Below are 18,048 nucleotides of genomic sequence, written 5' to 3'. Positions count from 1 at the left end.
TTACTAAAGTAATATATTTGTTAAAATGTAATATGTCCAATATATTACTATATCTATTAAAACAATGCCAGATAAAACATACAAATCCTAGCTTAGTCATAGTGAAATAGCTGAACTAGTCTGATTCATTGAAGTAATTACATTTTTGCTCTTTATCCAAAGACTCCAAACGTTATCAGAATATTAATGGGAAGAGATTAGGAGAGAGTATTTCTGACATACATTGTGTAATCATAGTGCTCATATGAAGTGATTCTAGAGAAAGCAAGTAGTCTGAGTATCCAGGGATTATTCTGAAAGCTACTGACACAGAAGCATGTAGAGTCCTGGCAGAGCCATTTAGGTATCTAGGACTTTCAGTTCATCTATGAGCGGATGATTTAATTTGTGGGCCTTTTTCTTCTCCAGCCAAAGTGCCTGAATGATAATGCTCTGTCTTATCATTATGTCTGGTTATGTCTGGTTCCTGATCTTGCTAAAACAGACTTGATTCTGTTTGCTCACATTCCTGATTGCTCTTTGTGTTGTCTGATGGACTATGAAAGGTTTATATATTTCCTATTTGCAACCATTATTTTTAAAAATTTTATTTAAAAAAACAGTTGATAACTTGGCTCATGGCTTGTGTTTTTTTGTTTTTTTTTGTTTTTTTTTTTTTTGGCTGTGCCTGAAGCATATGGAAGTTCCCAGGCCAGGCATTGAACCCGTGCCACAACAGCAGCCCAAGTTGCCACAGTGACAGTGCTGGATCCTTAACCCACTGTGCTACAGGAGAACTCCCGTTTGCAGCCATTATTAATTTCAGACCCCAAATTATGGTTGCTTCCTTTATCATAGTTATTATCTTACTATTCTTGTTTTTGTCAAAAGTGCATTTTCACCTTGACTTGTTCTACTAAATTGTTTTAGTGTGAAGGAGTTTTAGCTTTTCTGTCAAAGAAATGTAAATGATGAGAATAATAGAGAAATTTGCTCTACAAACTCATAAGAATTTTCGATGCAGCTAAACATTTTCCTTAACTGTAGGTGAAGATGTTGCTGTACTATTCTGAATTAGCCTCTTCACTTCAAATGGATACCTTTATTTGAGATGAGATGAAAAGTTTAGTATTGTGATGAAATCCCTCATGCTCTTTAGAGCTTTGAAACTAATGATTATGCTGTTAAAAAGGCACAGCTATCACATATTGGAAAATAGGGTTTATTTGTTCAAGTTTAAATGCTGCATGTACTCACAGAGAGCTGAGTTTTTGAAATGTTAAAATAAAGGAATGTTCAGCTCAGGGGTTCCTTGTTTACAAGTATTGAGAATTATACAATTTTTTAAATAGGATTTCTGGATCAGTCAGGAAATAATTATGACACTCCCTTTTTCAAAAATTAAAGTATGAGAAATTCAGTAATATTACTTGAACAATCATTTTGGATCATCGATATTCTGCAAATACATGTCTAGATTTCAGATTGCTTGAACTTAAGCATTTATTTGAGAAAATATCAATTCTTCTATTGTATTAAACGTGTTGCTAGATTTTGAGGAATACTTACTATGATAAAACACAATGTAATGATTGTGGAACTTTTAAAAAAAAGCCTCATATATTGAGAACATATACCTAAAAAGTAAAAATTAAATGTTCTAGCTTTTTAATATGTAGCTAAATGTGGTAATATACAATTGTGCATAGAAATAGGAACAGGGGCTGATCCTAGTGGTTTGAAACTGTCTCACTTGTATCAATAAACAGGCATATGTTCCACTAAATTATACCCCGCCCATTGTTTATTTCTTACTCACTAATAACATCACAAGAAAAGAACAGAGCTATTAAAAGATGAACAGTGAATGTAATAGAAGGGACTGTAAAACTTTGGTAAAATACATACGCATTACTCATCCATAGGCTTTTCTACATCCAAATCACATATTTTTGTATATCTCCCACTTTTGTAAATTTTTATTTTTGAAAGCGCATTCACATTGAATGTATCCAACTGAAAATAAAATCACAAGATATAAAAAATGATTTGATTTTAAAATCATATGCCTCATAAATATAACATGACAAATATTTTTATACCACTTAAACTTTGGTAATAAACAGATAAAATTCAAAGGAGTTAATTTTTTCATCTCATCTTTAAATGATATAAAATAAAACCTGGTGATTTTTTTAATGTATTCATTTTTTCCCCTAATAGTTAACACAAAATTATATACAATTTGGTTTTATGAGCTGGACCATTGTAACAAAGTGGTCTAAGAATTATACCCGTATACGTATACACAATGACAAACTGATCACTTTTCAATCTGGTTTATTTATTTTTTTTAAATGTTACTCTGTTTTTTATGTAAGCTTTGCCTAGTTTTTCTCTTACCAGATGTTAGCTTGCTGTGATAAATATTTGTGTCTAATACTGTTGAACTTGGACATGGCCTACTGAGTCCATGTCTAGCCAAGTTTTACCAACTGTACAATTCTTGTTCTAAAATGTTGATTCTAATATCTAATTGCTAATGTAGATGCAATTTATCTGAGTCATTAGATGATTAAGTTCATAAAATAGCAGATATATGCAATCTACATGGCAGTGTACTAACAATCTGCTTCGTTCATTTTGTAATTGCCATCTGTTCATATTGATGTGCTAGAATTTGCCACTGTCATGTAGAATTAGGACTAGGTGAAACTTACAGTAAGCAATACTAAAAGTAGCAGATTGTTATTACTGACATACTAAACACATGCAGGATAGCTCTTAAATCTTGGAAATTTCACTATTAGACATTATAAATATTTTGGTGGAAAAATATGCTGTTCTTTTATGGATTCCATTTATAAGAAACAGATGCACTTTCAGAACCAATATATCATGTCTTAAAAACTGTATCATTCAATGAATAAATTTTTGTGGATTCAGTAAGCATTTAGTCCTGTGTACACTGGAGATTTTAAAAAATGGCAATATTCAACACTTACTATCAAGGAGTTGGTATCTTTGTAGAGTGCAGATGCTGAGAACGTAAGTTTAGTTATAACTCTAAGGTACAAAATACAGGAAACTTTTTCCTGCAATAGGGTTGTTTTTAGGTACGTCTCTAAAGAAGTTGATAAATAAAATGAATCTTGATTCTTGTCATGGTTATTTTTATGTTTCAACTTGGCTAGGCTGCAGTGCCCAGTTATTTGGTCTAACAGTAGTCTAGATGTTGTGATGAAGTTATTTTGTAGGCACAACTAATATTTATAATCTGTAGACTACATATATATATATGTATATATATATACACATTAGACTATGTACATATATATTAGAGAGATAGCTAATGTATACATTATAGAGAGATTTATTTTGAGGAACTGACTCACAATTATCTGAATTCTGTTGGGCAAGGCAGCAGTCTGGAAATTCAGGCAGGATTTGCATGTTGTAGTCTTGAGGCAGAATTTATTTCTTATACAGGAAAATGCGGTTGTTGCTCTTAAAGCCTTAAACTGATTGGATAAGTCCTCACCCATATTATAGAAGGTATCCTCCTGTTATTAAAACATATGTATATGTGTACATATCAATTTGTATATAAGAGAGACCAGAGAAACAGAACCAATAGAACAAATACATATATAGTTTATATATTTCTACTATATATATAAAATACATATACATATATAGTTTATGTATTTCTACTATATATAAAATGCATATACATATAATACATATAATTATATAACAGTTATATATGTATGTACTACTTACACTATACTATTACATATCCAGTATACTATATACTATACTATGATATATATATATATATATATATATATTATTCTAATTCTTAATGCCCTTGCAATAGAGATGACTTGTAACTTCTTACGAATCCAGAAAACCTGTAAGAAACAATTTTTAGGTTCATAAAGTGTTTTTTGCTTTTAAACTTGTAAAGAGTACAATTACTGTGACCTTTCTTGATGCTTTATGTCTTTAGCTCTTTAGAGTCTTTCTTAGTCTATTTACTCCTCTCTTCCAAAGGCCTAAAATTAAGTCATATTGCCACTAAGGAATATTGCATTGACCATAATTTCTGAATATTGGTGTTAAGCTTTAGGCAATATACACCCCAAAAGTCTCTGGTAGGTTGTCATACAATTAAACTTAATTTAACCACTAACTTTGTACTTTAGGGAAAGTATTTTAGTATGGAGAAAATAAAGGAATAAAATATAGATTCAGAGGCTTTAGTTTGAATCTGTCTTAGAGCTCCAGATTCTTCAAGTGTGAATTAAAAATGAAGTCGTAGAAGATTAAATTATATCTATTTAAACAGATGTATTGAGAGCCTATAAGAGGATTGTTACTATACCTATTTAAGATATTTAGGAGCTCTCCCAAATTTAGTGACTTAAAACAACACATGTTTGATTATATCTCCTAATTTTGTGGGTCAGTAAACAGGGCAAGGCTGTTTTCCAGACAAAGCTAGTTGGATAGTTCTTCAGTTTCACTTGGTGTCGACTAGTATAAATGGGTGATATTCAGCTGAAACCTGAGTTGGCTTGGGGTGCTCTAATGGCTTCACTCACATGTATGGGACTATGCCAGAAAGATTGGAAGACTAGAAATGGCTGGTCCTTTCTCCCTCTCCATGCAGTCTGTTTCTCACTGTGGCCTCTTTAGGTAGGTGGTTGGGATTCTTACATAGCAGCTAAGAGCTCCAAAAAAGACTAATGCATAAGTTGGCATTTTTCCTAGAGAGTAGTCCAGAAACTCTCTTAATAGCGTTTTTCCATATTCAATGGTAAAGTAAGTCACAGGCCAGCAGAGATGGAGAGGCAGGAAGGCAAAATTAGATAACACATTTAAAAGAGAGAATATTAAAGAATTTCTAGTCATTTTAAATCTGACATAGCCTGCTATCAGGTCACAAATTCTTTACATATTTCAGTCCCCCTTTCATGACCTACTAAGTCTTCTCTTAGTAAATTATCTTTTCCTATTTCAGGAGATCATATCTAATTCAAAACCAAGTATGGATGAGTCTCCTTCATTGTATTTCCACATGCCGGGTTCCCCTCAATCTAAAAACTTCTGGACTAAAGAAACAAGTTATTTATCTTTCATACACCCAACATACAATGATGAGTCAGTCATTAGATAACTGTGATAGACACTTCCCATTAACAAGTCACTGGGGCTGAGGGACATTAGGCAAATATTAGTCATTGGTGGATTGCAAACCTGAAATCTACTGGATATGTGTGGTCAATTCCTTGATTAGAGCTTACTCCTCCTCCCAGAAAAAGATTCTCTATAGATCTTGGCTTTATCCTCTGGATCTTGTTTCTGCCTCATGAGTCATCCTTAATTTTTCCATGAGAAATAGCTTATGTTTACAGATGAATATATTTGGGTCTGCTTATGCTTGTACATGACAGGTCCAAAGCTGTCATTTATGTTGTGCTGCCTTTCCATCTTTTGGTTCAAGATGTAGTAATAATTATAAAAATGTCATGAGCTTCCTGCTTTAAATTATGCTTTTTTTTTGGAAGTCAAATACCACATGTTCCATTCCTTTTTTTGTTGTTGTTGTTGTTGTTGTTGTTGTTTTTAATTTAATATGATGATTTTTATTTTTTTCCATTATAGCTGGTTTACAGTGTTCTGTCAATTTTCTCCTGTACAGCATGGTGACCCAGTTACACATACATGTATACATTCTTTTTTCTCACATTATCATGCTCCATCACAAGTGAACAGACATAGTTCCCAGTGCTACACAGCAGGATCTCATTGCTAATCCATTCCAAAGGCAATAGTCTGCATCTATTAACCCCAAGTACCCACTACATTCCACTCCCTTCCCCTCCCCTTTGGTAACCACAAGTCCATTCTCCAAGTCCATGATTTTCTTTTCTGTGGAAAGGTTCATTTGTGCCATATATTAGATTCCACATATAAGTGATAACATGTGGTATTTGTTTTCTCTTTCTGACTTATTTCACTCAGTATGAGAGTCTCTAGTTCCATCCATGTTGCTGTAAATGGCATTATGTCGTTCTTCTTTATGGCTGAGTAGTATTCCATTGTGTATGTATACCACATCTTATTCATTCAATCATCTGTCGATGGACACTTCGGTTGTTACCATGTCTTGGCTATTGTGAATAAAGCTGCAATGAACATGCAGGTGCGTGTGTCTTTGTCAAGGAAAGTTTTGTCTGGCCAAATGCCCAAGAGTGGGATTGCTGGGTCATAGGGTAGTTCTATATATCGTTTTCTAAGGTACCTCCATACTGATCTCCATAATGGTTGCACCAGCTTATTTTTTCCACCAACAGTGGAGAAGGGTTCCCTTTTCTCCACATCCCCTCCAGCATTTGTTATTTGTGGACTTATCAATGATGGCCATTCTGACTGGTGTGAGGTGGTATCTCGTGGTAGTTTTGATTTGCATTTCTCTAATAATCAGGGATGTTGAGCATTTTTTCATGTGCTTGTTGGCCATCTGTATATCTTCTGAATAGAGAAATGTCTGTTCAGGTCTTTTGACCATTTTTTCATTGGGTTGTTGGCTTTTTTGCTGTTGAGTTGTGTAAGTTGTTTGTATATTCTAGAGATTAAGCCCTTGTCCATTGCATCATTTGACACTATTTTCTCCCATTCTGTAAGTTGTCTTTTTGTTTTTGTTTTGGTTTCCTTTGCTATGCAAAAGCTTTCCAGTTTGATCAGGTCCCATTGGTTTATTTTTGTTCTTATTTCTGTTACTTTGGGAGACTGACCTGAGAAAACATTTGTAAGGTTGAGACAGTTATTCTGTTCTTTGAGGTGACAGAAAAGGTCTTCTGTGAAAATAATATTATCCTAAGTTCTTTATCTTGTTTATGTGGTAATGTTAGAGGTCCTTTTATATAGAAGAGAGGTTCAAGGCAAGATCAAGAGAATATCTTTAGGCTTCAAAGTCACAGAGACACAAGGCTAAGTATACTTACATTTGGATTGGGCTGGGGATGAGGTTTCCCGTAGAGAATGGAGCACATTAATGTAGCACTCTCAATACCACAATTTTGTCTAAATATACTTTTTCATATAAGTCTCTGGGCTGTTTACATGCAACTGGAGATAAGTGGTATTTATTGTCGAATAGCTGTGTGACCATTCCAAATGTAAGGACTCTAAGGGTGCTACTTGCATCAATATTGAGCTTGTGAGGGTATTTTTTATTTATTGTCCTTGGTTTTGAGACTTTATCTTATATGACTTTCTAGGATAATGCCACCTTCTACATCCTGTTATATACCTTAATATATCCTTTATTTCATCAAATATTATATTATCATAAATGTCATTATTCCAATACCAAAATATAAATTGTGATATATTTAATTATGTTTTTCTAATTACAGAGGGAAGGTATCCTTTGTTGAGCAAATGTACAATGATAAAAAAATATATCATGAACTGTTTCAGGGTCATGCATATGCACAATCATAAAAACATACTTTCAAAAGTCTTATTAGATATGTACTTGTATTTCCACTTCATAAATAAGAATACTTATTATTTGAAGATGTTAAGTAATTACTCAAGGTCACATAACTCGTAATTACCAGAGCTAAGTTTTTCTCTCTTTATTAGCTAACTCACATGATGTTAAATGAGAAAAAACAAGTTTCAAGTACATAGATTTTATGTGATGAAATGCGGCTCAGAAACGGAGGTCTTTTATTTCCAAAATAAAAATCCTTTGCGTCACACCATATGCATGTGTAGTTTTTGCATTTTTCAGATGTGTGAATAGCTAGGCAACTGAAAATTAGTTTCAGGGCATAACAATATCAGAGATAGTAGCCAACTGTGCAAGAAATGAAAGATAATGGCACAAAAGTAATGGCGGTTGCAAGATACTGGTTAAAGAATACTGGTTCTCTACTGTTGCTGAATATGAGCTCAATTCTAGGGACACACATAAAGAGACAACTAAAGTTTATTAAGAGTTCACAAAGGTACAATTTGCTAAAGGTTTCATATGTACTGAAAGAAGGAATTTCTTCATCTCTTAGAGAATATGTGTTTCTTAAACATGAAGGAGTAAGCATGACCTAAATTATTTCTATGAAGATTCCATGTGCTAGTTCTCTGGAAAGGCCATGTTAAGGAACATATCATGCTGACCTCACATTAAAATAGCAGAAAACATATGTTGAGAATTAGATTTATGTTTCATTGAACATTTCAATGAGTCCAAAACAAAAAGACATTTAATTTGCTTCATTTTTATATATTTCCTATCAGTACTTTGACATGACATATTAGTGTGTCGCCAGACTGTGGGGAACAAAGCATAAAAATAATGTTAAGTTATTTAATTAGAAAAAATATAAATCAAGATATAGCTGAAATTTTAAAAATGTATTCAATTAAAATTTGTCAGATCAGCTAACAGGAAGAAGAAAAAAATAAAAGCCTAAATGCATTCCATTGAGTCAGAAAAAAAGAAAAAAAATTATTAAAAGCTCACTCAGAGAGTTTTAGAAGCTAAGAGTGTCAACTTAGCAATCAGTCTGCCACTACACCAGGGGCCTCAAGCACTGGGTATGGAAAGTCATCCATAGACACTCTATCTGGCTGGACAGTTGAACTCTGTATTTGCTGTAGATAGAAGCAGAGACCTTATTTCTAAGAAATAATAAAGTTGATTTATTCTATTCAAAAGATCACAAACAGAATGATCTACAGTCTCCTACAGATCAAAATAAAACAAGGTCTTCTCACTTTAATGCTGTAGATGATTATGGCTCTAGAGATTTGAGCTTGCAACTCATGCTCTAAAACTTTGACAAAAATAAGCTCTTCGTTTTGCTTAGGATTGAGATAAAACAGTCTATCAGGAAATAGAGTATTTCGCAAAAGGGTTATCATTCCAGCATTGGAAAAACACCTTTTCAGTTAAAAAAAAACAAACCCTCTATTAAGGTGTATTTGATTTACAGTGCTATTTAATTTCTGTCATACAGCAGATTGACCTAGTCATACATGTATTTACATTCTTTTTTCTTATATTATCTTCCATCATGTTCAATCACAAGAGATTGGATATAGTTCACTATGCTGTACAGTAGGACCTCATTTGTTTATCCATTCTGACTGTAATAGTTTGCATCCACTAACCCCAAACTCCCAGTCAATCCCACTCTCTCCTCCTCCCCCTTGGTGACCACAGTCTGTTTTCTATGTCTGTGGGTCCATTTTTGTTCTGTTGATAGATTCATTTGTGCTACATTTTAGATTCCATTTAAGTGATATCATATGATACTTGTCTTTCTCTTTCTGACTTACTTCACTTAGGATGATCATCTCTAGTTGCATCCATGTTGCTGCAAATGGCATTATTTCGTTCTTTGTATAGATGAGCAGTATTCCATTGTATCGGTGCACCACTTCTTCTTAATCCATTCATCTGTTGATGGACATTTAGGTTGTTCCCAGGTCTTGGCTATTGTGAATAGTGCTTCTATGAAATAGGGGTGCATGTATCTTTTTCAGTGAAAGTTTTGTCTGGATATATGCCCAGAAGTGGGATTGGGATTGCTGGCTCATATGGTAGTTCTATATTTAGTTTTCTGCAGACCCTCCATACTATTTTCAATAGTGATTGTGCCAATTTACATTTCCATCAACAGTGAAGGAAGGTTCCCTTTTTTCCACACCCTCTCCAGCCTTTGTTATTTGTAGACTAATTAATGACAGTCATTCTGACCTGTGTGATATGGTACCTCATTGTAGTTTTGATTTGTATTTCTGTAATAATTAGTGATGTGGAGCATTTTTTCATGTGCCTTGCTGGCCATCCATGTATGTCTTCTTTCGAGAAATGTCTATTTATGTCCTCTGCCCATTTTTCAATTGGGTTATTTGTTTTTTTTCATTTTTGAGTTGTATGAGTTGTTTGTATCTGTTCAGTTTAAAAGTGGTAATGATGATAGGACATTAAGGTAGTACTCTACAGATAGTAATATTAGAGTTTGCCAACAGCCATATATTCTCAATAAATAATGCAGGAGTATCTATCTAATAATGGTGATGAAGTGAGAAGGATAAATTTAAATTTTTTGATTGCAATATTTCATAAACAGACTGGATTTAGGAAATATAAGTTGATAATAAATCATAAACATTTGTAATTATTTCTTTAAACGTTGATTTAAAAACATATACAGTGATATAGGTCTTTAATGCTTAGGTATTATAGCAGAAATACTTTTTGGTAAAAGGAAATAATACATTGCAAAATCTAGGATTATATTCTGGCAGATGAGTAAATTGGAGAAGTATTCCATATTTATCCTTACATTTATTTCAAAAGTATTTACTAATTGCCTGCTCTGTACCAAGCACTATCTTCTTTAATTGTGAAGGATAATAATCATACTGTCTAGCATAGGTTAAAAAGCCATTTATAGCACTTTTCAATTAAGGAGTCTTGAAAAATATTTTTATTACATTTTGATATCAGTTTCCAAATTAACCACATATTTATCTTTTTAAGAGATTATGATACAAAGTAAAATATTTTAATTGAATGATTATGTGAATTAAATATATAGAAAAAGTCACGTATTATCATTTTATGTGTTTATGTCAAAAATAGTACTAATGTATTAGTACAAACATATTTCATGTATTTAACAGATAATATCTTAAGTATTTTGAGTCCCTTATAGATACCCTTTGCCATTGAATAGGATCTGAAGAAAAGCTAATTAAGAGGTTGCATATTAAGCAATTTAAGTTGAACTCTCATTTCAAATACTGATTTTTAGGTACATTTATTTTTATGGAAATACTTCCCCTTTCCCTCCTTCCCCTCTTCTTCTCCATCTTCCTCCCCTCCTCCTCTCTCTCTCTCTGGCATAATAATCCCTCACACACAGGATGTCCATGTTATAGTGTCCACGAACCTTGATTATATTATCTTATAAACATAAGGTAAAAAGTATGTGCAGATATGATTAAATATCTTGAGATGGGGAGATTATTCTTCTTTTTTCAAGTAAAGCCAATCAAATCATGAGACCTAAATCTGAGACACTTTCCTCACTGAGGTTAGAGAGTTTTGTGATGAAGGAAGAAGAAAGGTACAACACTGTCAACTTTGAAAATTAAGTGAGAGGGCCAAGAGCCAAGGAATGATGTGGTTTTCGGAAGCCCCTCCTGCTCTTCCAGAGGAACACAGATCTGGCAATATGTTGATGTTAGACCAATGAGAACCATACATACGTTCTGACCTCCAGAACTGTAAGATAATAAAATTGTGTTAAGTCACTAAATTTGAGGTAATTTGTTACAGGAACAAAAGAAAACTAATAAAAAGTGGTGAGGCACAATATGTAGCTCTTGTTTTGGGGAGAGGACATATGGCTGTAGATATTATTATATTTAATAATTGATACAATAGAAAACAATAGTTGTTTCTTTTCAGAGAATTTTGGTATTCGTTTAAGTACATTGGATTATAAGAAACCAAAGATTTCATTTTGATTCAATAAAGACAAGAGTTCAAGTAATTTGCTCCCATTTAGTGTTGTAGATCTGATCTAGATATGTATAAATATTTTTTTTTGTCTTTTGTCTTTTTAGGGCCACACCCACGGCATATGGAGGTTCTCAGGCTAGGGGTCTAATCAGAGCTACAACTGCTGGCCGACGCCAGAGCCACAGCAATGCTAGATCCGAGCCGTGTCTGCGACCTACACCACAGCTTACGGCAACGCCGGATCCTTAACCCACTGAGCAAGGCCAGCGATCCAACCTGCGACCTCATGGTTCCTAGTTAGATTCATTTCTGCTGCACCACAACAGGAACTCCATGTATGAATATTCTATAACAATTATTGATTTCATCACATTGTTTCTCATTTATAAGAGATTATGGTGCCAGAAAGGACTTCATCAAAATACTGTCTCTATGAAGTAAGTGCTAATATTACAAATAAATTCTATGGGGATAAAAAGGGGGCACTGAGAAATGAATTAATCAATTATCTTACAACAAGGCAAGACGATAACTTTTTATTAGATAATTAGTCACAATTGTGAAATTCATTAGATATTACAAAGAAATGCATGCAATTCAATGAAATTTTTGGCATATCCTGACTCCCAGTTTAATTTCCCCACTGTCTCTTTTCTCATGAATTATCCATATTTTCTTTATAATGCATATAACACTTTATTATTATGAAAATTTATCATTTTAAAAGCTTCTATAATGTGTAGTTTGAACATGTAGAAGTTTACCAATTTAAAACATTTAATTCAATATTTCAGTGTAGCAACTTTATGTTTTTTGAGATTATACACATATATACCAGTAAGAATCTATAACACATGTCCCTTCAATGTCTTTTATATGTCAATCTAATTATTTTGCAAAAAATATATCTTATAAATTCTAACTGAAATAAAAATAAGAATTTATAATTTAGATGATTAATTTTGATTGTTCAGCATTTTAGAGAAATTGGAATTCTCTTTCAACTGAGTTTCCCCTTCCTTCGATCAGGGGTAATGATTTACCACTGCCCCCAACCCTGTGAGTTTTTCCCCCCTCTCAACACCAAGTATGTGGATATGTCTTTTCCAACACCAATTCCCCAATTCCCTAATAGCAGCTAGGATCTAATAATTAAATTCAGTTCTGACACTAACTATCCAGCGTTAATATCATTTCCACAGATAAGGTCACAGTCCTACAAGACTGCCCCTGCTTCAGACTCCAGCTCCAGTGGGGTGCCCACTCTATTTGCACTTCTGTCTAACTTGGCTGCAAATGTGAGTTTCCCATAATCCCCTTCTCAGGCCCAGTAATTGACCAGAAAGAGTCACAGAACTTGGGACAGTACTAACTATTACTGGTTTATTATAAATGATGCAACCCAGAACAGCCAAGGGGAAGGGATGCTCACGGCAAGTTATGTGCTCCACGCTTCTATGCTCTCTCCTGGACATAACACCCTCCAAGCACTTTCCTGTATTCACCAATTTGGAATCCCTGCAAACTTTAGAATGTATTATGGAAGTTTCATTACTTATGCCTGTTTGATTAAATCCTTGTCTACTAGGCTTTCACCAGCCTTTCTTCTTTCCCTGGAGGTTGGGGAGTACAGTATGGGAGTGAACATTCCAACTAATCATAGCTTAGTCTTTCTGGTGACCCTCACCCATCCTGGTGCTATCTAGGGACCCAGAGGCATCAGTTATTCATTAGCATACAAAAGGCATTCTTATGACTTAAATGTAGGAGATTCTGAGGTTTGGGGGTCTCTTGTCAGGAACCTGGGATGGAGATGAATATATATATCTTTTTTTACATCACATCTTTTTTGTGATTTTATAGCCTTTTTACAACTTCCAATAAGGACCTAGAAAATTCTGGTTCCAGAATAGGAGGAAGCTGATCATATTTCAATCCATGAGGGTGGAAGCTCATTTCTTGCCATAGGTCTATAACTAAATTTTTTTGGGGGGGTTAGTTGTTATTAGAACCATACATATCCAGTAAGGAAACCCCCCTCCCCCTGACCCGTCAGGGTTGGTCCAGCTTGATAGATAAGTTCATTACAAAATAATCCAGCATTTGTTTGAAAAACCGGTTTGATTAATGTAGGCGGTGGTATGAAATTTTATAAAAAACACAGGCACACAGATGAATGAAATGTGATCCTTGATCTTAAAGCATCTTTAATGTAGTAAAATAGTTATTCTGTTTGTTGAAGAATTAAATCCTTATTAGTTGAAGAAAGATGTTCTGAAAATTTACCATGGCACCAGGAAGTCAGAGATTTCTTCCTCTGTCACTATCTCCTATCAATCCTCTGACACATTGCAGTGTCTCCTCCTCCTATTTTTGACTTGGGCTTTTCCCAGGGTAGTAAGAAAAGTCTTACTTGTTCCAAATATGTTCTTTGTTTTTATTGTAATATCTTTTGCCTAGACAACACTATAAGAGATGCAATTAGATAGCTGAATCTTTTTAATGTAATTGACCATTAGTTTCAGTGATGAAATTTTCCATTTAATAGATTCCCACATAATAAACTTTAAAGTTTAAATTGTGTGTGCCAGATTGGAAATAAAAATAAGTTTTTAAGAAAGAAAGGTAGTTGTGCAAATAGTGATATATTTTTTAAAATTATGAGTTGTAAAAAATGTATATAGACTTTAACAAATAAGTTTGAAAGCTTGATGATAAGTGAATGGCAGAAATTTTGACAATTTCTGAATTAGTGATGTTACTAAAATACTAGTATCATGGAAGAATTATTAGCAGGTCAATCACATCTTATGCTTTCCTATACTGATTTATAAAATTTAATGTCTTTAAGTTTAAAGCTAAATTCTATTATAAAAAATCAGTTTGTACACATTTGTTTTCAGCCTATACTCTGGAAATTAATTGCATAAGCAGATATTCTTTTACAGGTGAAAAAAAAACCCTGATTAAAAATTGCTCGTGTGAGTTTCACTTTATAAAGATATGATTTGTAGTATTTTACTAAGTAAAATTGTAAAAATCTAAAATATGTTAAAAATATTTCTTATGCTATAGGAAAGAATAAAACACTTTGAGCAAATATTTTCTGCCTAAAACCAACTTTCCCATAAGAAAATATTTTTAAGGGATAAAAAGAGAAATAACTAAAGTTTTTGCTTTTTCTAGGTCACTAAATTATGATTTTCAAGAAATTTATAAATACTAAAACTCATCTCACTTTTCTTTAGCCTTCTAGTTGCCCATAAATCATTAAAATATAAATCAGTATATCTCTTGTCCCTGTTCAATCATTGTCTTTGCTGTGTAATGTTCCACTTACCATAGAAGGGCAAAATAGAACATCAGAAAGTATTTTTTTAATTAGAAAATACTGCTGAGGTGTGGCATTAACGTAGGAGTTTTTTTTTTACAAACAAAGGTTCAATGTTTTTTATTTGAATACTTGTTAAATTTTCATTCATATCCATGATAATATTAAAATTAAACATAATTTTCTTCCTGTCTTCTGCCATTCAGGGACCTAAAAGTGAATTGTCACTGCTTATCTTAAGCTTTGCTACAGACAATGTGATTCATATGTCAAGTGACAAACATGCCTATGACCAGTAGACATGGTTTTCTGATATAGTTATTCACTCAAATCTGACAGAGATGAGAAATGTTTGCCATTAGAGCTAAATAAAGATGTAGGATTATTCCCTTTGTGAAGACCATAAGTAGCTTGTGGAGTTTTGACATTTATGAGAAATAAAAGAGAAACTTTTGAAGGTTTTTAAATCACTCTTACAAGGTTCCTTGCTGTTTTCAAACCCTTCAGAATTCAAAATCATCAGATCATGCAGGGAATTGATGCTGTAAATCAATGAAAGGAAACAGAAGTTTAAAATTCAAAAGACATGAAATACTTCTGCCTAATACCACCCACACAATCCCTCATTTCCAAGCTAGTTCATTACACTGTATTTTATTGTTAGGAATACTATGATCTGGTGTAATAAAACTGGAAGATTTACCCACAGTGACACACAAATTTGGGGAAAAATAAGACAATACTCTAAGTGTGCATTCAACATATTATTTCTGCCTCTAATATTCCTTACCTTCCTTAATCCATATTTTTCACGGTCCATATACACTTTTTGTGTCTGTACTTATGGTCTTGTATTATAAAGAGAGCAAAGGAGAAACCTGTAAAAACATTCTTTCTCTTGTAAAATGTCATACAATGTATAAAAGAACTAGTTTAATACTCCCTCACTGTTGTTACTAAACTATATAGTAGTAAATACAATTCAATATGACATTACCAAATTGGAAAAAAAAAGAATCTTTAATATATGTTAGGTTACCCACACAGATTTTCTTAAAAACTATAAGTTCATGTTTTGCTTCAAAATATATAATTTCCCCTCCTTCCTCCAAATAGTGTCTGTATCAGCTAATATTTGACAATTATGACCAAAATATTGTCTTTAAAACAATTAGAATTTATTTTTTAAGATTTTCATCTAACAATATTTTTATGTATTCAGAATTTAATTTAAAAATGAAATTCCAGCCTAGGAAAAATATACTACTCACATAACACATAATACAAAGTTATGCAACTTGAATTAAGTTACTTTCTTAATATATCCAGAGCATAATTATGTCATTGCGGCATAGTTCATTACACAGTAAAATCAATGAAATAAATTTAAATATGCCACATATTTGTCTAATAAAAATATAAATCAAGGCATTTTCTACTTGCATAATACCACGTTTAAAATCTACATTATTCAAAGAAATGTGCTTATTCAGCTACATCAAATTTATTATTTCTATGTCTCTATAATGGAAACAATTTCACTTAAAGCCACTCAGTAGAGTAGATGAAAAATTAAACAAAGGAGTTCCTGTCATGGAACAGTGGGTTAAGAATCTGACTGCAGTGGCTCAGGTCTCTGAAGAGGTGCAGGTTTGATCCCCAGCCCAGCACAGCGGGTTAAAAGATCCAGTGTTGCTATAGCTGTGGCTCAGGCAGCATCTGCATCTTGGATTCAAACCCTGATGCAGGAACTTCCATATGCCATGGGTGTGGCCATAAAAAATAAAAATTAAATAAAAATATCCCAAAACTATAAATTATGTTTAGATTTTTTTGTACACCTTCTTTTTTTATTTTCCCTGAAAAAAAGAAAAACTACATGTATACATGTAGAGTCATCCATGCATGACTAAATCAAAATATGATTGATAGGAAAGATGACCCATATGCTTTCCTTTCTGTAAGGGAGTATTATAAAAGAATAAGCTAAGTGTTATCACATTTCTATATGAATAGTTATTATTACCATCATTATTATCAGCATATTTATATTTATGTGGGAAATATCTGGCGGAATGGACACACAATTAATGAAATGGTTATCATTTCGGGATTGTAGTATGATGATAATGTAAAGAAATTATATTTTATAAGACTTTTACTGATATATTTGTAGCAAGCTACATTAAATTTACAATAGGAAAATAAAAACCAAAATAATGCATTGTCTTATGTAGCTATAGTCACTTAATCTAATTAACTTTGAAAGGGTATTCTCTGTTATCATTTTGCAAATATTAAATTTCCACATACAAGTACTAGAACAAATTCTACTGCTATAAAATTGTCAGAAATTACTCCAGATAATATTTCAATAAAATGTTTTGTTTTATTTTATTTTCTATTATTTCTTGACAACTATTTCAAACATGGTGTGATTATTGTTTTTCAAGTTTTACACGGTGTGATTTTAAGTATGTCTATATGTATATGTGCCTGCACACAGTATTTTCATTCTTTTCATTTGTTTTTCTTTTATTCCATCATTCACATAAGTGTAGCAGAGCCCAAAATCATAATGAAAAGAAATAGTCAAATAATATATTATCAAAATGTACTAATATTTTATATCATGTATAGAATTCAAGAACTTAGAAAATTCTTTTAAATATTCTCTCAAGTCAATGGTTTATTATTTTACCTATCGCTCCAATTTTTTTTGTAAATCTATGCTTATATCTTTAAATCTCCTCTGTCTGACTGACATTGCATTCATTATCTTAAATAAAATAAGTAATACATAGCTTTTATAGTAAAGTTTTTAATTTAACAAACCCAACAGTTGAAAAAAGGACTCTAGCGAACGTCTAGTATATATACTAGTATAATTACAAACATGTTTTTTTTTTTAATTAAATTGAGGTTTAGGAGTACTCCAAAACTTTAAACTGAATGTTCCTTTATTATAAAATCTTATAAAATCTGTTTGAATATGAATAGAATAGTGGATATCAGGGCTATCTATTTCCTTACAAATGCCCCCAATTATTTATGTATGTTTATTTATGTATGTTTTCATTTTATCCACATGGAAAGGTGAATGTGCTGTATGTTTTCAGTTCATACTCCTGTGACTGGGGAAAAAAAATGTAAATGCCAAAGATGGAATACTGTGTAAAAT

At 32.6% G+C, this 18,048-nt stretch overlaps 1 long non-coding RNA gene across 2 annotated transcripts in view; it reads left to right on the top strand.

Annotated features, from left to right (window-relative positions):
• The window catches only part of LOC146398656 (uncharacterized), a 329,428-nt gene that overhangs the window by 204,351 nt on the left and 107,029 nt on the right, over window positions 1-18,048 (top strand). The window contains exon 4 of one of the 2 annotated variants that reach the window (XR_014819684.1): window positions 12,739-16,667. The exons of the other annotated variant lie outside the window; for it this stretch is intronic. This is a non-coding gene — a long non-coding RNA (uncharacterized LOC146398656). Of the gene's footprint in view, window positions 1-12,738; window positions 16,668-18,048 lie in introns of those variants that run through there. 2 annotated transcript variants of the gene reach the window in all.

This window comes from Sus scrofa, chromosome 11 (assembly GCF_054392235.1).
Source record: "Sus scrofa isolate SSC_HxYL_T2T_F1_AM1 chromosome 11, Sscrofa_HxYL_maternal_Yorkshire_Landrace_v2.0, whole genome shotgun sequence".
Lineage (NCBI taxonomy): Eukaryota > Metazoa > Chordata > Mammalia > Artiodactyla > Suidae > Sus > Sus scrofa.
Note: the sequence above shows the minus strand (reverse complement) of the source record. Positions and strands in the feature narration are given on the sequence as shown.